Source organism: Pinus tabuliformis, chromosome 4_1 (assembly GCF_031772625.1).
Source record: "Pinus tabuliformis cultivar Carrire ecotype Pingquan chromosome 4_1, CPIR1, whole genome shotgun sequence".
NCBI lineage: Eukaryota > Viridiplantae > Streptophyta > Pinopsida > Pinales > Pinaceae > Pinus > Pinus tabuliformis.
In genome coordinates this window covers 637,794,198-637,815,741 of record NC_142303.1, presented here as the reverse complement: position 1 = coordinate 637,815,741, position 21,544 = coordinate 637,794,198, and the positions used below count along the sequence as shown (strand labels likewise).

General features: G+C 38.2%; 1 pseudogene; it reads left to right on the top strand.

Annotated features, from left to right (window-relative positions):
* The first annotated feature begins 460 nt into the window (after nt 1-460).
* On the top strand, nt 461-1,864 carry LOC149177657 (beta-amylase 1, chloroplastic pseudogene; annotated as a pseudogene).
* The last annotated feature ends 19,680 nt before the right edge of the window (nt 1,865-21,544 follow it).

The window sequence follows — 21,544 nt, the reverse complement described above, 5'->3', positions numbered from 1 at the left end:
TGGGAGTATGACTTGGAAGTTAGAGGATATAGTAAAGTGAAGTCAATCCCCCATGTGGAAGTGTATTAGTAGTTGAAAATTTTTCATATTCAGAGGAATTTTCTAATTGTTTCCTAGAGGAGGTGGGAAGAGTTATATTAGTTTCATGGAAGCCTAGTTCATGTATGAAATGTAAAACTTGGAGACCTAAAGTAGATTTTCATATATATCGCCTGCAAGTTTCTTCCTAAGTTGTAAGCCATTGTAGTTATTCCCCATTTGTTGATGATGAGTGGAGAAGATCTATTCATAGCCCAAGAGGATAAAATGGTTGAATTCGGTCTAATTATCAGTGACTTGCAAGTTATTTGAGTCCCAAACTTTGGTTTCTCTTGCCATCAATTGGGAAGCTAGACTTGGTACCCAATTTGAGTAGAGATATGAAGAAAAAATGCATGCATTTCCTATAGCTTTTAATAAAATGCATAGAGTCGGGGAAGTCCTTATGTTAGTTATGCTCCCTCTTGATAGTATAAATCATAACAATATCATCAGTAGATAGAAGGATATGAATCCCAATTTTTAGGTCTTGATGAGTTTTGGTGTTGATAAAAGTATGATGGATGTTTGGTGAGGTCTTGTTGAATGAGAGGCTCTACTGTAGTATAACTATTTCGGATACAAAGAGTTGTTGGATATGGTGAAGAACCATGGATTGAAAGTTTAGGCTGTAAGGTCATTTCATGAATGTGGAGGAAACATTGGGTATTTTTCCAATATTCAATTGCTTAAATGGGTTGTTAATGAAATATACCAAGATAATGATATAGCCTATATGGACCAGTGGAATATGCAAAAATATGAATATATTTAGCTGGAATGTGATAATATCCTAGTTTTGAAGGGAAGAAAGCTTATTAAATGCTACACTGATTATATGAGGAGTTTCAAAGAGAGTTTTACATATCTTTTGGAGAAACCATTGTGGAAATTCAAGTGGGAATGGGTCATATTGGAAAGCTACAATACCCATCTTATCCTAAGAGTAATGGTACATGAAAATTCCGAGGGATTGAATAATTTCAGTGCTATAATAAGTTTATGGTCTCTATCCTTAAAGCCATAGCTGAAGCTATTAGCAAGAAGTAATGGGATAATGGGGGCATGAGTGATGCAAGTCACTAAAATAACTAGCCTGAGGGTACACCATTTTTTTCACAAAGATGATGGCTAAAACAATCCTTAGAGTGAGTTATTTCTGAAATGGGATTCTGGTATGCTTCTTGATCATGGAGAGAGAATCCTAAGAGCAACTAAAGACATTTTCGATGGCACTAGCATCAAGATTTTTAGAAAAGTGACTAGTATTCATTAGCATTATGGAATCATATCTCATGCTCCTGAGCTTACTATTGGATATTATACTACTGAATTATGAGATTGGTATCTACCTATAGCTCCCATGTTTGCAATAAATAGGGTGATTTCTAATTTTAATTGCATTGAAATGAAATATTGGGAACAACTAGGAGATGCATAATACTCCCCGAAGAAGTTGATAAAATGATTCATCCTTGCATCTTAGAAGGTTGTGTTCCTCCTTGCAGGGGAGAATGCTCTTCCAATATTTGATCAATATGCACACAATCAAACAATTATGAATTCCAGTCTTTGACTATCGGAAGATGGTCAAAATACCACAGTTGAACCCATTTGTGCATTCAGTTATTTTGAGAATGAGATAGAATTTGTTCCATCCTGAAAATTGAAGGTTATTTGTCTCATTGTTTGGGAAAATTCCACAAGGAAATGCCACCTCAATTCATGGGAGAAAGAACATATAAATACAGACTCGTTTGTCTATACTACGGTCCCATTAGTCTAATAGGTTGTTGCAGATTTAGATATAATGTTAAAGAACATGGACGTGGCCTTAAAAAGAGATCACATGATTTAGATAATAAGATTGACATTAGTTTGCTAGAAATGGATAAACTCAAAATAAAGATCATGCTATAGATGATGGGATAGAAATTTTATGAAATTGATATTCTTTCAAACTTTATTGCATCTATGAGCACTCAAATTCATGGCTTGGCATGTTACCTTAATGTTGATTCCAGTGGAGTGCTACACAACAGGATGTTTCCACATGGCTTCCCATAATGCATAACATTATACTATGTATCTCACCATGACAACTAAGATATGGAGTATTGGTGTTTGTCTCAAGATTATCCTACTCAGGAGCTAGGGAAAAAACAAGTAAATGGACCTCCATCACATCAAGTAGATGGAACAATCCTTGTTCAACATTCCATACAAGCCCAAAATTTCCAACAACAATCTTTGTCTCTCCAAGAAAAATATAAATTCATATCAAAGAATAATTGTAAACTTCATAGTTTCTCTCTTATTATATTGTAAATATTATTATGTCATAATTAAGAAAAGGGAGAAATATCAAAATTCTATAACATTCAATAAGAATGTTAAGGGATACTAGGAGTCAAACCCATCATGAGGATGTCAAAAGGTCATGGGGAAGGTGAAGAGTCACCTACCCATTTGTATAAATATATCCTCATGCCTTTAACATAAGGGGGATTTTAGCACTTGAGTCATTTGGCACTTAGGTACTTGTAAGTACTCTTGTTCTTGGTAATTGTAGACTAAGTTTTGTTGAGGATAGGGACTTATTTTGGAGATGATATGAGTATCCCAAATTACACTATTGGATTTTTATGGGCTTGTGGCACATGTACTTGGAATTGTAACACTATCAATGATAATCTCTTCATTCTTCGCAAGGATTCTTGCATGTTTCATGATGTTTCTAATGGCTATCTGATACTCCTATTGTGTACACGCGTTTTATTTCACATGGGTTATTTGTTAATGAAGTAATTCATGGTTTATTTCTCATATGTTTGCTTGAATGCCCATGGTTTTATTCCTCACATTACGTTGTTTATTATTGGTGAACTACTTCAAAATTAGTTTTTGGTACTCTTATACGTATTAGATGCTTTTAACTAATTAAATCCTCTTGAGATATACTTGGTCTTATCATGGTACTTTTATATTTTCATATTTTTCATTGCAAGTGTATCAATTGTGGGTTGATTTTGTCCTCATTCTCTAGGTATTTCATACTCACCCTTGCGTTAACAACTCTTCACTTGAAATCCAAGAGAAAACAAACATGGTGGAAGTCAGGCCCACATACCGGATGGGACTCCTATCCCAAACAGTGTGAGGTCTAATTGGGACTTTACACCAGGAAGATCACCTCATTGTTGATGGTACATTTTCCCCCTTCAACACTATGGAAAAATTAGGAACCTTTGTTCTCAAGAAAAACCCCACTGTTTTAAAACTTGCTGAAAGGTCTACCATGAAACTAGAAGGCATATTAGAAGATGTCATATTTTTGGTGGGTTCATGGGAATACTGCATATAATTCATGAATTTGCAACCCAAAACCTCCTTGGGAGGGCATCCTTTGATATTGGGTAGAATTTGGTTGGGCACTATCAATGCTTACATTAGTTGTAATCCATTCAACCTTACTATCTCATGTGGGACCTATACAAAAGAGTTTTCCTATTATCCTCCCACTAAGCCCAGTATAGACTCATAAATACCTATATGGACTGAAGAAGAGGATAGCAATGAAAAGGGTGAAGTTTGTCAAGTCTTATCTATATATCAACACTTCGCCATTCATGAGAACATAGATGATGGGAAGATCAATGATTTATTAGCCCCTTTAGGCTAATTCCCTCTTATAAGTATTTGTAACTATCGTTGTAATGAAATCATGGAAAATAAAATCATATTTAAATTGGTTGAGATAGGGGACACATATTTTATTTCTTGCGGAGGAAGTTGCTTAGGAAAAATTGAGGAGGATTGGTACTTGATAACATCATAACTAACTGGAATAATTTCAATTGTGATTTGCAATCAAAATGGTAGGTTAGTAGATTTTTGGGGACAAAAAAATACCCTAGCTAGGAGGCTTGCAATTGGTGGAAAATTTATGTTATCACAACTCCATTAGAAAGTTAAGACAACCATCATGATGGAAGGCAGTGAGAGGAGGTTCCCCAAGAAGATTCTTGACAATGTGGGAGGAGTTGAAAGGTGAATACATGCTAAGAGAAAAAAGGGGGAGATATAAGAAAGGAGGTGGTGCAAGGAAGCGAGGGAGTAATCTTGGAGAAAAGAGTAACAAAGAGAAAAAAAGGGGAGCCAATGCAAGGAATTTTTAGAAATGTAGAGCACTACCGGGGGCGGGGGGTGAATTACTAGTGAAGGAATTTATATAAATTTTCTTTAATTAATTATTCTTTAAATCATGCATAACTTGGAACATATAGAGGGATATCAAAGCATTAAAACATTGCACCAAACCAAAAAAATAATTCAACACATAAGACAGAAATATTTCTAGTCAAATACCCCCTTTGGGTCAAAAACTACCCTTGTTGTTATTGTGCTACTTCTTGTTCTCTTATTATTATATAATAAAATTATATGTTGGCCACCACCAACAAGGATCCACTACCCCTGTGATCATTATTATTAACAACCACCAACTAGTAAGTTTCTACTCGCACGAATCTATAGGTCACCACTTGCTGGAAGCAACCACTCCCATCAAGCCTCATGCAACTACCACTAGACTATCCGGCCACCACCAGATGGAGATGCTACTCCGAATATATTGTTTTCCCAAACATCACCAGCAAGGAGCCACCACCCCTATCTTGTTCAACAATCAATGAACAAAGGACACCACCTCCTCAATCTCTCGTAGCCACAATTTCATTCATTTTCAAACTGGAATCCAGAGGAGAACTTCACAACTCAACAAAAACATATTAGTATCCAAAAAATATAGAATTAGTCAATACAAACATTGCATAAAATAATCTAATAAACACACCAGCAACAACCCTCTCTACAGTAGATAAATCCTCTCACAAAAAAATGCTGCACACAAACAATAAACTAGAGAATACAAAAGTTGTTACCAATCACCAAAAACATATGCAAACAACCCTTCATCTCCTAACTCTCTATATAAAAATGATGGTTGAGATACACCTATACTACCTTCTCCAATACCTACAAACTGCTTCAAATTTTTTGCATCATATATCTCATAGCTTGCACACACTTCTCCTCTTTCACACTCACTCAACACATAACACAACCAACCTCTCTATCATTTAGCTCTCTCCAATATATAGATAATCTGAAGTGATTAACTCAATAATTACCAAAGAGTATCGAGATCAACAAATCTTTGTTCATACACTTAGGGAATGATTTGACATTTTGAACATATCTTCATCCTTGATTTGATCCACCACTGTCTTCATTGAATGAGAGAGATATTTCCAATTTAACGACCTTCTAGATGATGGTTAACCTTTTTTGGTTTTTTATCAAAAGTCTTGAACAAATACCATCATAAAAACTCCTAAAAACACTTGATATGCGCAAGGAATCCAGAGAAAAAATCATGTTTAGGCCACAACCACTTAGACAATGTGTCTTTCTTGTAACCATAGTGGTACCCTTTCCATTGAACTCCCAGTGACTAAGAGCCTACAATCACTATGTGTAGGTATAATTCCCAATAACTATAGCTTATTTTGGGCTATACCTTCTCCTCTCAGTCCATAATTTTTTGCTCAACTTTAGGAGGGTGTGAGGTACATCATGACAACCTTCCACACACAAATTGACACTATGAAAACATGTAAATGACTCAGTAAAAACATCAAATTCATGAAACTCATAACCTTTAGAACATGACCTCCATCTAGTATGTTAACTCTTCCATAGCTTGTCCAACATCTCCAATACTCGTAGGGCCTCATGCACCATCTCCAGAACCTGTAAAAATTCCTCCAACACTTGTAGTTCCTTTTCCAACTCCTATGCATCATAAATAACACACAAGACACCTCTGCATCAGAACATGATCACTGTAAAAAACCAATGTACACTCATCACAATCATGATGACTACCATCATGAGGTTGACATAAAAAATATGATAAACAATACTAAGATCTTATTGACATCAATGCAAACACTACAATGCCAATAATCTCCCCCTTTGGCATTGATGTCAACCTCAAACTGATCTCCAACTTTTGAGGTTGATATCCACACACTGTCCGCAAATCTGACGCTGATCTCCATATATTCCAAATTCTCTCCCCCTTTGACATCAATGGAAAAGTGAAGTACCAAAAATAAATAATAATGCCAATAACGTGCCAGATGAGAGAAGTACTCCCCCTATCATACTCAACATCATGCCTATACAAGACTGATGCAAACCAAAGATGTCTCTCCTACAAGATAAGCATGTAAAATAAGGAACTCAGCTACCAACATGTCTCTAGCCAATACCATGCAACCTATCATACTAAACATGCCCCCCCTAAGCATGTAATGGAGCTGGAAACACACTCTAATTTTCTACTGTAGCAACACTTTCACTTGTTTGTAATAAAATTTATTGCCAAGTGAAAGAGACTACTCCTCATGAGCTAGGACTTCAACTAACTTTGAGAAATGATATACAATGAAGTTCCATACATATAGAAGGCTTCATGGATAAAATACATGGCTATTATAAGTATATTAGATTAACATATGACTCCTCTATAACCATACCTATCATTAACCAATGACTCTACTAACTCAAGTTTACATGAATCAACCAATGTAATAGGGTTACATCAATAGTATACTAAATAATACGTGACTTGGACACCCATTAGCCCATACATAGATGATTTGAAAAACTTTACAATACATGCTAGAACCACGGGTCTCTCCATGATGAATACAACAACAAGATAAAAAAATAACGATACATGGCTTTTACAAATGCACACAAGAGTGATATCCTCTATGCAACCCCAATACAATGATATTCATAAAACACATGGATTCCATGAGAAATGATATGTTCTCTATGCAACAACAAAAATAGAAGTACGTTACATGATATGCCTCTTCTCAATATCTCATCCACAAAACCACAAGTAACCACATGCTCCACATAAGCATCTGCAACATAACCATTTGACAAAAACAACATCAATAATATGACATAGAAACAAAAACATATACAACCTCATCATCGATAGATATTATATCATCAAAGAGGCATAACAACAAGAAACAAAAGTATTGTTGGTAGTAAATAAAACAATATAAGAAATTTCTCCAACATCCTCAATTCATGGCCAAATAAGCAATAAGAGAGAACTAATCTATGCATCAACAACAACAACATAAGATATGGCAATATATAGCACCATAAACAACTCATAGTTTCCTTGATCTCATGCTCTCAAGGTCAACTCACTCTCTCTCCTCATATAATGAGAGAAAAAACCCAAGTAAAAAAAATATATCAATAACTCGATTGAAAACACCATATACAATGACATACTCTCTTCATGCAACAACAACATATACATTCATCATGACTCAGCCATATGAATACATAATATATCAACATCAACATGCATCATGCATGTAGAAATAGAAGACATGAACAATAATATGCATACTCTAGATGAGCTAACTCCAACACACCATCATATAATCTCCATATCAACTTCCCATACATGAAAATACATGACATAAATGTGTTCTAGCAATATGAGTACTAGCACCATATAACTTTTCCATACAATCATACTATCTCATCCTACTAGCAATATGTGGCAGTAGCAACAAACCCTAACTCAACATTTTTCCTACAATAAACTCATGTCAAGTAATCACATAAGATGTTCCTCCACCATGAACACAATGGAAACAATCTGCAAGTCCATTAGGAAGAAAAAATTCTCCCACATAAATGTGTGATCCTCCATCACACCTTGACCACACACATAACAAAAAAAAATGTGGCTGGCATATCTTCAATAATATCAATGGAAACTCAACATGCAGCTGCTCCAAAGTCATTAGTAACAATATGGATGATCCAACTGATATCAAACTAGAAATAAGAATAGATTAGAAATAAAAATAATACTTCAAACCTCATGAACTCCCCCTGAACACATGAATCTCTTTCATAATATGAAAATTTATCTTCATTCAATCTTTACGATATGGACATGGAAAATTTTAGGGGCTAATATTCGCAGGTGGGCTGATTTTCCATGATTTTTCCACAAAAAATATTTGCTAATTTCCTTTTTTTATAAAAGTGATTCGCCCAAATTTTACAATATAAAATTATTTTACCTTGAAAATCGCCAACATTATATAGTGACTATATATAAAATCATTATAAAATTGAATAATTTTAGAAATATATCAATAAACATTTTATAGTTTGCATATTAGGGACTAGTGAGATTTTCCAATGTTTTTAAGCTTAAGGATAATTTTCCATACTTAAATTTCCCTGACATATCTGCACATCCAATGGTATTCATGCAACTCAAGATGCAACCATATGCTCCCCTTAGACCAAGTAGGCCTCAATTTTTGGTGGGAGTCTCTTGTTGTTCCTTTCTCCTCCAGACTTTGATAGGCTGATCTTTAACATGTACATCACCTTCCTTCTTCTTATGTTGTTTTCCTTTCCCTTTATTCTCTCTTTGATTTCATCACATATAACACATGGGAAACTTCCAATCCTTGGCCTTATGTCCAAAATTGTCACACACATAATACCTTATGTGACCAAGGAACTGAGGAATAGACTGGTATCTTCTGCTAATTTGATCTCTATTCCTTGCATATGCCCTGCAATCAATAACCTTATGGCCAAAATCATTGCATGAGAAACAATAACCATAAAAAGGATTGTTATACCTGACCATTAATGAAATTTGTGATGATGGTAGTATTATTTTCAAGCATGTATAAGGTTGCTTCTATTTTGGATGATCCTTTTGTTGAGAGGATTTGATTTCTCCACTACTTCAATTTGCTACTATATGAGGACTACCATCATCAAGTTGACATCAAACATATGAAAAAAAATAATAAGATCTTGTTGACATCAAACATATGACAAACATTACTAAGACTGAGTTGACATCAATGGAAACACTACAATGCCAACATGAATAGAGGGGAATGAATTTCTTGGAGTAGCATAAGGAGGAATGGAAGAGTGTAGAAGGGATAACTTCCTAAGGAGTTCGAGCAGAGCACTGTGTGATAGAATGCAGAGGAGAACACATAGGGAGAACATCAAGAACAAAGTGGCATAGTATTGGAAGGAAGGGGCATACAATATAGAAGAGAAAATCCCATAAACTTAGGTTGAGAGAAACGATATAGTCATAGCCAAGAATTGGAACATGCACATAGAGGAGAGATCTTGGCCTTAAGGAGGTGAACCCTAAGGTACAACAAAGAAAAAAAATAGTGTAGGGAGTACAAAATGGGTCGAGGCAAGCTTGTTGCAGTAATTAAATAACAACAATATTGTCAATTTGTAGTGTCTTAGTGTCCTCATGATTCCCAATTTAGGGTGGAGGCACTAGTGTATAAAAGTATGGTTGCTAGGTGGAGATGGTTGATCTCAGGATTCCCAAGAGTGTTTGGATGCTAGGTGGAGATGGGTTCATACCTCGACTCCAAGTGGTGTTGAATGTGTGAGTAGTGCTACTTTGAGCACCCTTCCTCAACCTCTGAAATCTAGATCAAGGGTAATTAGCTGCAAGATAGATTACAATGCAATCTAATCTAAGGTTAGGTGGAGAGTTGAAGTCCCAATCTCAGTTTCTAGAATTTACATCATAAGATAAGTTCCTATCAAAATTTCTATGCATGTGTTTATTGTGTCAATGTTCACTCTGTTGTTAAAATTTTTACGCTGAAACTGATGATTGTTATTTCCTATAGATATAATGATAAATAATGATTTTTATGTTTCTCACTGAGGAAGGAATAATTCCTTTTGTTTATTTATTAGCTTAATTTTTTGCATTGAAATGATAGGCCCTGTATTATGGATTTTTTTTTACAAAAATCATGTATTTCCTTTATATATATATATATATATATATATATATATATATATATATATATATATATAGCATTTCCTATAAATATAATGATAAATAATTATTTTTATGTGCTCACCGAGGAAGGGATAATTCCTTTGTTTATTTATGAGCTTAATTTCTTGCATTGAAATGAGAGGCCCTGTATTATGGATTGTTTTTACAAAAACCATGTATTTCCTTAATATATATATATATATATATATATATATATGACAAGGATGGGTTGAATCCTGTTAGCGCTCGAATTTGCCTCAGGCTGAGGAAGGCAAAACTCAAGGCAACATCAAACCAAGCTCAGCCTCGTAGCTAGCCCTACGAGGACAGGAGAGGGCTCTCTCCGGGTCTATCATGGCAAAAGGTCTTCAAAGGGGCTGAGATGACCGATATGAATACTGATTTTAGGCTAGTAAATTGATAAAGATAGTTTGATTTAAGATTTTTAGGGTTTTGTTGGAAAACAAGGAAAGGCAATTTTGGGTGCGGGGATGTGACACAGTTTTTGCAGAGGTCTTTTTGGGGCAAGGTAGGCAATCGTCCTGATGTATTTAAAGGAATTGAATGGATAGATATGACTGGTGAGGAGCTAAGGAGAGCGAGAAACTTTTAGGAGTTCTCCTTAAACAGATGAAAACATAGATATTAAACAAACTTAAAGGCAGAGCATACAAGATTATGAATTCTACCTCAACACTTCATTTGTTTAATTTGCAGAAGAGAATAGTAGGAAAATGATACACATAACAAACTTACAAGTACATGAGAGAAACACACCATCAACACAAATAACCACAAGAATCCCAAATAGTGCTGCAAAACCCTGGTATTTCCTTTGCCAAAATTGCAGAGATACAAAGAGTAATACAGTCTAAGCTTATCCCTCAAGAGTCCAACCTATCCAACCATGAAAATTATTTAGAAAATACATAGTATAGACCATGCCAACCCATTCCCTAGCCTCTAGGGGTCGAGCTCATCATCCTAGGAGCTGTTTCAACCAATCCTAAACAAAGCACTACAATCTAGGCAGTCAAAACAACTTGCCTCTATAAGCTAGGAAACCAATTCATTCATTAAATGTTTGCCATTTTATGAATGAATCTTCTAGAATAGGTTAAAAAGTGTCATGTCAACATAAAATTACATCAATTACATCAAGGAGGATTAAAAATCCCACCAAAAAGTCAAAACTGGTCAAATGCTGCGTTTCCTGAGCTGAAGGTGCAAAACTGGCAAATTTCCCTGACGCGTAGCGCGCCTTTGAGCCAACTTTTGAGGCACTTCCTGGCATCCAAATGAAGCAAAAGTAGGCTTGTTGCAAAGGTCTGGATGACTACTTTCCAGCCCAAGTCGAATTTCTCAATTTGGTGGTCATTTGCCCCTCCAAAATTGCAATCTCCCAAGACTGCTCCCTGTGTGTCCAAAAAGTGGCAGAAAGTCATTTTTTGCATGTTTTTTGACCTTCTGAGGGCTCAAAACCTGATGAAATGTCTTGGCAATTGCTGAGCAAGTGTAATTTGTCATGAAAAATAAAAAAATGCTGAGTTTTTGAGGAATGGACTTGCCCATCTTCAGGGTAGCGCACGGCGCGCTACGCGTTGAGAGCAAAAACCTGTGTGTGGCACAAAAAAGTCAAAATTGACCACAATTGCTCAAAATTTCTTGAAATTTGAGCTAGAAGTGCATCATTGAGCACCATGCTCCTTCAAGGTAGCTTCAGCCAAAATATGAAGGGGATCAGGCCTTTTCCTCCGTTTTAGTGCCTTGGCCAACCGTCCTTTGAGCACCTTCATTCTTGCTTTACACACATGCATTCGAGCCCAATAGTGATTCTTCATGTGTCGGAGCATGTCTTTGTCCCTGTTTGCCTTTGCTATCAACCTCTCTAGATGTGTGTTCACCTGAATGAGCATAGAGCTTTGCTCCTTAGGTGTCAAATCACCGGGTCTCTTGCGAGCCAAGTTCCGGTCTTCTCGGATCCTCCGCAACTCATCAAGAGAGTGTTCATCCTCTAATTGCTTGTTGCGCTGCTCTAAATAAGTAATTGTCCAATTTGCCATCTCCAATTTTTGCTGCAACAAGTCATTTTCAGCCCTTAGCTGCTGGATGATCTCCTTTGACTCTAGGCTAGGAGAAATGATATCAAGGTCAACAACATCTATGCCTGGAACACCTGATGGCCCCTCATCAATCTTGGGCTGCTTGCCTCTCTCTGGTACCTGTGCTACTGTCGAAAGCGAGGCCCCTTCCACCTGATGTGGAGATAACACTCGCTGTGCTGATGAAGAAGGCGAGACCCCTTCCACCTGATGTGGAGATAATACTCGCCGTGCAGATGCAAATAAGGCCCTGTGGCCTCTCTGATATGTGACAAATGGAGGGGAGCTGACATGCTCGGGCTCTGGAATGTCAAACTGATATGAAGGCCCTCCCTCATCACGGACAACCTCAGGAGGTGGCTGTGGCACTGTGAACAAGTCACGAGAAATGAAATCCTCCCATGGAATACCTTGTTGTGCCAACTGATGCATGACCACAATCTTGATCAGTGCATAATGATAGAAGCTTTTGTGTTGCTGTGCTGGGCTCTTTCTTTGCACCAAGGGCACCATCCTCTCTATATTTCGGCACATGAAGAATGGAATGTTCATCATTCGTACCCGTGTGAAATGCATCAACAAACGGATATGGTATGAATACAAACGTGAAAATCTGCCCTCGCAAGTGAAGTAGCGAATGATGATCCTCATCAAAGGTGCATACTCATCTCTTAAGAATCTGAAGGGAAAAACATCAGTTAAGTGCCTCATATATACAGGTTTGATATATGGCTCATAATGAAATCTGTCCAACTGCTGGCGCTTGTTCCACTCTTCTCCAATATTGGGTATCCCTATTGCTTGAGCAACAATCTCCGGTGACAATGTGAAGTCCACTCCTGCAAGATTCACATGCCCATTGTGAAAATGTAGGACAAACAAGTGGGCCAATTCCTTGTGGTGTTGAATTTGGGAGATTCTCTCACAATATTCATAGCATAATTGATATCGGAAACATGACACTGCAAGTGGACAAGCTTGTAGATAAGCCAAAGAGGTGGGCTCCTCCCTGACATGCTGACCACCTTTACCACCCCTGTGATGCCTCCTTGGCACCTCTACCTCTGGTGTTGATTCACGGTCATCACTTTGCTCATAATCTGTTTCGGTTTCTGACATGGTTTTGGAGGCAAGTGACTGAAAAATAATGCTGACTATGCACCCAATGAACTGCTGTTTTGACTTGTTTAGATGCTGTTACCAAGGGGACAAACACACATGGGAAATGTTAGGGAAAAGGGAACATTGAGGGGATTAGGGAAAACAAATGTGAAAGGAAATTTTAGGAAAGGAACATGGAACAATTGCAATCATAATTTGTGGGATTTTAATGGGAAGTAGGGTTTAGAAAATTTACATAGGGTTTTAGGAATTAGTAGGGTTTAGGGATTTTAATGATTTTTAATAGGGAAATTATATGATTTGCATGGAAAAATGTCAAGGAAAATGGTGAGGAAAATATGGGGAAAGAGGAATAGAAAATGGGTAACCTTGGGCAGCAAATTTCAATGAAACCCTAGCACATTTGCATTTTTAAAATTTGATATAGCAAGGTAGGGTTTTTACTTCATATTAGCATGGCATTTTTTTGCATGTTCATTGCTCATTCATCTTAGCCAAACCAAAATCACCATGGATTAGAAGCCTACCTGAAAAGATTTTGAGAGAGAAGTAGTTTTGATGGCTTGCTGGCGATTTCCTGAGCAAGAAACCCAACGCGTAGCGCACCCAGCTGATGCGTAGCGCGCCTCCAACGCGTAGCGCCTGAGTTATTTAGCATTGGAGAATGCACACTAATGCGTACCGCGCCCCCAACGCGTAGCGTGCCTCCTCTGATGCGTAGCGCGCCACTGTAATTACCCAATTCGCCCAATGAACCTTGGAATCGACTTGACAAGTATTCTCTTGAAGTGTTGAGAGCCAAATGAGTTACCAATGAGGAATGGAATGCTTTTATAGGCTTCCTTTTAATTTTTACTTGCCCAAAACCCACTTTGTAATGTTTTGAATGTTGACACTTTTTGCTTTAATTGGCTCTGACCTTTAATTTCATTTCTTTGAAAAATTGGTTGAAATGATGATTTCTTCTGAAAATTTTTGCAGGGATAGCTTCTGGGATGCTTTGGCAAAGGAGACCAAGGCTGCACTTCGACATTTGAAGAATTTGAAATTTTGAGAATTTTTACAAAAATGAGATAATGACCTTGTTTTCAAAAATAGAGTTTTTGAGAACAAGGTAAAAATTTAGCTGTACAATGATGAGAAATGTTTAATGAAGGACATCCCTCTGGCCTGCTGGTCCTTGATAACCTCTCAAGATAAAATTAGACTCAACCCTAGACCTAAGACCTTGACATTTAAAACAGGGAAATGACCTTGTGAAGATTTTATTTACTCAAGAAAACATGATCCAGCAGTGCCAAACAAGAGGGGAATAACGACACAAACTCCCTCCACCAAGATTATGGCATGCCTAACGGAATGCAACATGATCACACTGATGGGACACCTAATCATGAAATGCAAAGAGCTTTGATCTCTGGTGGAGGGCTACTAGACCGACTCTAACATTGGCTCCAATGGGGATGGTAGCTCCTTGGAGGTGCCAAGAACAACAGATCTTTGGGAGAGCAGACCAGCACCTTATCCATTGGGCAATGGAGTCATAAACTCAAACTAAAATGCATGACTGAAAACTGATGACTCAGATGACACAAATTGACTCTCACTCAACTAAAAACTGACTCAATACTTAAACACAACCGACAAACTGGAAATGATGCTCAAAGTGGAGCTTATTCATCAAAACCTACTCTAACAGTTTCATTCATCACCTGATCAAGTGAAATGAAACAACCAGTGCAACCAAGTAAGTATCCTGTCTGCTGTTCGAATTCTCCGCAAGTGCTCACTTATGAACAACAAGAGAGAACTACTGAAAGGCAACTCCCATGACAACTTGGAAACAGATCTGTTGAATGATATGAATTCTCTATCCTCCTCCAAAAACACTGCATAAGGATCTTGAAATTCAAGCACACTGGAACTTAGCTCATCCAATGGATTACTTCTCGTTTCCTCATACCATGAATGCAAACTTTGATCTGAGCCTTGTGACGAGACCTCTGCTGAAAATGACAAAGAAACCAGCCGCCGGATCAAATTCATATCAGCCCATGTTTCAAGCTCACATGTAGTCAATGGAGAAAGACTTTGACTGCAAACCTCATCCAAAACATCAGCTATTGGATCATGAAAAACTTGAAAAGACTGCTGTAATGTATCCATTACATATGTATGACATCCTTCTAGCTGTTCATCTTTTTCTTGAGAGATTTTACGAAGATTCTGCCTTATAAACTAAAATGCTTCGAAACAAAAGGGTATAGAATCTTCCTGCATCATCGAATCATGTATTTCGTCTTCCACAGCTTCATCTGTAATCTGTCCTTCAATTTCATTTGGTGGCTGCAAATCTGATGCTACAGGCTGCTCAAGAATTTTGTTATCTGTCTCATCCTCAACATTAACACTGAGAGATTGTTGATTTATTATAGGTTGTTCATTTGAAGATTTACTATGCAATCTACCCTTTAAAAACTGAAATGATTCAAAACAGAATGGTATGGAGTCACCTTGAATCATTAAATCATGTGTGTCCACTTCCAAGTCTTCAGCTGCAACTTGACAATCAATGGCTTTCGGGGGTTGCAAATATGAATATGAGAAGTCTTGAACAAAATTTTCATTGCTCTCAAGATGCTTCAAATCAAGACTTGTTGACATTTGATTTCTGATTGCATGGTAGTTATCTCTGATGAACTGAAACGAATAAAAAAAAGAGGCAAAGATCCTTCACTTACTTCAAACTTTGATGCACTTTCCTCATCATTGTCATAGCTCATATGCATCATTTGATCATTGTACTCGAGCTGCTGTAAGTGAACATCCTCCTCCCACAAACTAGCTACTAATTTGTTTGCAAGATTAGCTTCTTTTTGGAGAACATAATCATCATCATACTGATCAAACTAAGGCAAATCATCAGTATAAAACATATCATCAAGCATGCAGGTCATATCAACAGTTCTTTCTTCTTCACAATGATCTATAAAACAATCACTATGACAACTGGGATCAGAAACAAAATGTTTTGGATCAGCAACTTGTTCTTCTTCAATCAGCGAGCCATGGGCTTGAACATCATGAGCATTTCTTGCGGTGATCTTGTCCATCATCTTTTCTACTGCACTTACCAAAATGTCAAGCTTTACCTCTAGAGATGTCGATTTTTCTGGATCTATGTTTTTCATCTCTTCTTCCTTCAACCTTGCCCTTCGGATCAGCAGATGTGCCTCTACATTTACTGCACTGTTTTGCATCTCGTGAAGTGTTGCGATATTCCTTTCTCTCATCTGAAACTCCATTTCCGTATCAAAGGCACCCGGATAGTGCAAGAGAGCAGATCTAGGAGTAGGCCTTATATCAATTGGGATTGAATAATAAACTTGGTTAAATCTGGCTGGAAACTGTTGTACTGTCTCCCCTGGCAATCTTTTCAGCTGGTTATACTCTTCTACAATCAAGAAAAGGTTCTGCCCGATCATCCCCCTGTTGAGAAAAACTTTGACAAACTGCTGGAAATCTGAAATGCTTGCATCAGGCAGGGCTTTGAACCAACTCTTCACTTTGGCTTGCAAAGAAAGAGAAAAAAGCCTAATACTAACATCCTCTTCATCAACTTCAAAAAGATCTAGAAAATTCTCAAAATTCTGCACATGTTGCTCAGCGTTGACATTCTTACATTCACGATCAAACCTCGGCAAGTATAGATCATAGTTTTTGGGGAAAGCATGAAGAACAGAAGGTAAAACAAGAGGTTTATACCGATCTGGAATTTTACAAGGTGTAGGGATATGTACAACAGGTATAGAATCAGTCTTGGTCTCTTGAGATTCATCAATTTGAAGATGGTCATCACAAAATTTGGAAAAAGGATCTTGATCAAGCTCAAAGGCATGCAAATCTTTGGTATTCACGATCTTCAAAGGGAAAGAATCAACTGCAGGCCGAGGATCTCTTCTCAAATACAACATACTTTGCAAATCCTTCTTGACATTCTTGGGAAAAGAGAAGAAATAATTTATGACAAAGAACAAAATGTCTTGGATGAAATTCCAACTTGAATACCTTATCTGTCCATGTTGTCCTTTCATGTTTTTGTTGGTTGGGATCATCCTCCAGTGGAGTCTTTGGATCTGATCTCGAAAATGATTTAGAGTCGCCGGGTGAATGATTTCAGCCTTGCCAGTGTCTGATCGCTGTCCACCGTCAACAATCAGATCTGAACTTGATACATGTACTGGGGTAATTAACAAGTTAAATGTCACGTTTACAAGCTAGACCGGAGATTGACTGAAGCAGCGTTTATCTACTTTCGCTAATGCAAAGCAAAAGCGTTTCTAAGGCTACCTGGCATAATTTCAAGCTTCGTCTGTAGCTATATAACAAATGACATCAACAAGCAAACCATTTTTTCTCCCCAGTATGGTCGCCAATATGTTAGCGCTCGAATTTGCCTCAGGCTGAGGAAGGCGAAACTCAAGGCAACATCAAACCAAGCTCAGCCTCGTAGCTAGCCCTACGAGGACAGGAGAGGGCTCTCTCTGGGTCTATCACGGAAAAAGGTCTTCAAAGGGGCTGAGATGACCGATATGAATACTGATTTTAGGCTAGTAAATTGATAAAGATAGTTTGATTTAAGATTTTTAGGGTTTTGTTGGAAAACAGGGAAAGGCAATTTTGGGTGCGGGGATGTGACACAGTTTTTGCAGAGGTCTTTTTGGGGCAAGGTAGGCTATCGTCTTGATGTCTTTAAAGGAATTGAATGGATAGATATGATTGGTGAGGAGCTAAGGAGAGTGAGAAAATTTTAGGATTTCTCCTTAAACAGATGAAAACATAGATATTAAACAAACTTAAAGGCAGAGCATACAAGATTATGAATTCTACCTCAACACTTCATTTGTTTAATTTGCAGAAGAGATTAGTAGGAAAATGATACACATAACAAACTTAGAAGTACATGAGATAAACACACCATCAACACAAATAACCACAGGAATCCCAAATAGTGCTGCAAAACCCTGGTCTTTCCTTTGCCAAAATTGCAGAGATACAAAGAGTAATACAGTCTAAGCTTATCCCTCAAGAGTCCAACCTCTCCAACCATGAAAATGATTTAGAAAATACATAATATAGACCATGCCAACCCATTCCCTAGCCTCTAGGGGTCGAGCTCATCATCCTAGGAGCTGTTTCAACCAATTCTAAACAAAGCACTACAATCTAGGCAGTCAAAACAACTTGCCTCTATAAGCTAGGAAACCAATTCATTCATTAAATGTTTGCCATTTTATGAATGAATCTTCTAGAATAGGTTAAAAAGTGTCATGTCAACATAAAATTACATCAATTATATCAAGAAGGATTAAAAATCCCACCAAAAAGTCAAAACTGGTCAAATGCTGCGTTTCCTGAGTTGAAGGTGCAAAACTGGCAAATTTCCCTGACGCGTAGTGCGCCATTTCTCAACGCTTAGCGCGCCATTTCTCAACGCTTAGCGCGCCTTTGAGCCAAATTTTGAGGCACTTTCTGGCATCTAAATGAAGCAAAAGTAGGCTTGTTGGAAAGTTCTGGATGTATACTTTCCAGCCCAAGTGGAATTTCTCAATTTGGTGGTCATTTGCCCCTCCAAAATTGCAATCTCCCACGACTGCTCCCTGTGTGTCCAAAAAGTGGCAAAAAGTCATTTTTTGCATGTTTTTTGACCTTCTGAGGGCTCAAAACCTGATGAAATGTCTTGGAAATTGCTGAGCAAGTGTAATTTGTCATGACAAATCCAAAAATGATGAGTTTTTGAGGAATAGACTTGCCCATCTTCAGGGTAGCGCGCGACGCGCTACGTGTTGAGAGCAAAAACCTGTGTGTGGCACAAAAAAGTCAAAATTGACCAAAATTGCTCAAAATTTCCTGAAATTTGAGCTAGAAGTGCATCATTGAGCACCATGCAATTTCAAGGTAGCTTCAGCGAAAATACGAAGGGGATTGGGCCTTTTCCTCCGTTTTAGTGCCTTGGCCAACCGTCCTTTAAGCACCTTCATTCTTGCTTTACACACATGCATTCGAGCCCAATAGTGATTCTTCATGTGTCGGAGCATGTCTTTGTCCCTGTTTGCCTTTGCTATCAACCTCTCTAGATGTGTGTTCACCTGAATGAGCATAGAGCTTTGCTCCTTAGGCGTCAAATCACCGGGTCTCTTGCGAGCCAAGTTCCGGTCTTCTCGGATCCTCCGCAACTCATCAAGAGAGTGTTCATCCTCTAATTGCTTGTTGCGCTGCTCTAAATAAGTAATTGTCCAATTTTCCATCTCCAATTTTTGCTGCAACAAGTCATTTTCAGCCCTTAGCTGCTGGATGATCTCCTTTGACTCTAGGCTTGGAGAAATGATATCAAGGTCAACAATATCTATGCCTGGAACACTTGATGGCCCCTCATCAATCTTGGGCTGCTTGCCTCTCTCTGGTACTTGTGCTGCTGTCGAAAGCGAGGCCCCTTCCACCTGATGTGGAGATAACACTCGCTATGCTGATGAAGAAGGCGAGACCCCTTCCACCTGATGTGGAGATAATACTCGCCGTGCAGATGCAAATAAGGCCCTGTGGCCTCTCTGATATGTGACAAATGGAGGGGAGCTGACATGCTCGGGCTCTGGAATGTCAAACTGATGTGAAGGCCCTCCCTCATCACGGACAACCTCAGGAGGTGGCTGTGGCACTGTGAACAAGTCACGAGAAATGAAATCCTCCCATGGAATACCCTATTGTGCCAACTGATGCATGACCACAATCTTGATTAGAGCATAATGATAGATGCTTTTGTGTTGCTGTGCTGGGCTCTTTCTTTGCACCAAGGGCACCATCCTCTCTATATTTCGGCACATGAAGAATGGAATGTTCATCATTCGTACCCGTGTGAAATGCATCAACAAACGGATATGGTACAAATACAAACGTGAAAATCTGCCCTCACAAGTGAAGTAGCGAATGATGATCCTCATCAAAGGTGCATACTCATCTCTTAAGAATCTGAAGGGAAAAACACCAGTTAAGTGCCTCATATATACAGGTTTGATATATGGCTCATAATGAAATCTATCCAAATGCTGGCGCTTGTTCCACTCTTCTCCAATATTGGGTATCCCTGTTGCTTGAGCAACAATCTCGGGTGACAATGTGAAGTCCACTCCTGCAAGATTCACATGCCCATTGTGCAAATGTAGGACAAACAAGCGGGCCAATTCCTTGTGGTGTTGAATTTGGGAGATTCTCTCACAATATTCATAGCATAATTGATATCGGAAACATGACACTGCAAGTGGACAAGCTTGTAGATAGGCCAAAGAGGTGGGCTCCTCCCTGACATGCTGACCACCTTTACCACCCCTGTGATGCCTCCTTGGCACCTCTACCTCTGGTGTTGATTCACGGTCATCACTTTGCTCATAATCTGTTTCGGTTTCTGACATGGTTTTGGAGGCAAGTGACTAAAAAATAATGCTGACTGTGCACCCAATGAACTGCTGTTTTGACTTGTTTAGATGCTGTTACCAAGGGGACAAACACACATGGGAAATTTCAGGGAAAAGGGAACATTGAGGGGATTAGGGAAAACAAATGTGAAAGGAAATTTTAGGAAAGGAACACGGAACAATTGCAATCATAATTTGTGGGATTTTAATGGGAAGTAGGGTTTAGAAAATTTACATAGGGTTTTAGGAATTAGTAGGGTTTAGGGATTTTAATGATTTTTAATAGGGAAATTATATGATTTGCATGGAAAAATGTCAAGGAAAATGGTGAGGAAAATATGGGGAAAGAGGAATGGAAAATGGGTAACCTTGGGCAGCAAATTTCAATGAAACCCTAGCACATTTGCATTTTTAAAATTTGATACAGCAAGGTAGGGTTTTTACTTCATATTAGCATGGAATTTTTTTGCATGTTCATTGCTCATTCATCTTAGCCAAACCAAAATCACCATGGATTAGAAGCCTACCTGAAAAGATTTTGAGAGAGAAGTAGTTTTGATGGCTTGCTGGCGATTTCCTGAGCAAGAAACCCAATGTGTAGCGCACCCAGCTGATGCGTAGCGCGCCTCCAATGCGTAGCGCCTGAGTTATTTAGCACTGGAGAATGCGCACTGATGCGTACCGCGCCCCCAACGCGTAGCGAGCCTCCTCTGATGCGTAGCGTGCCACTGTAATTGCCCAATTCGCCCAATGAACCTTGAAATTGACTTGACAAGTATTCTCTTGAAGTGTTGAGA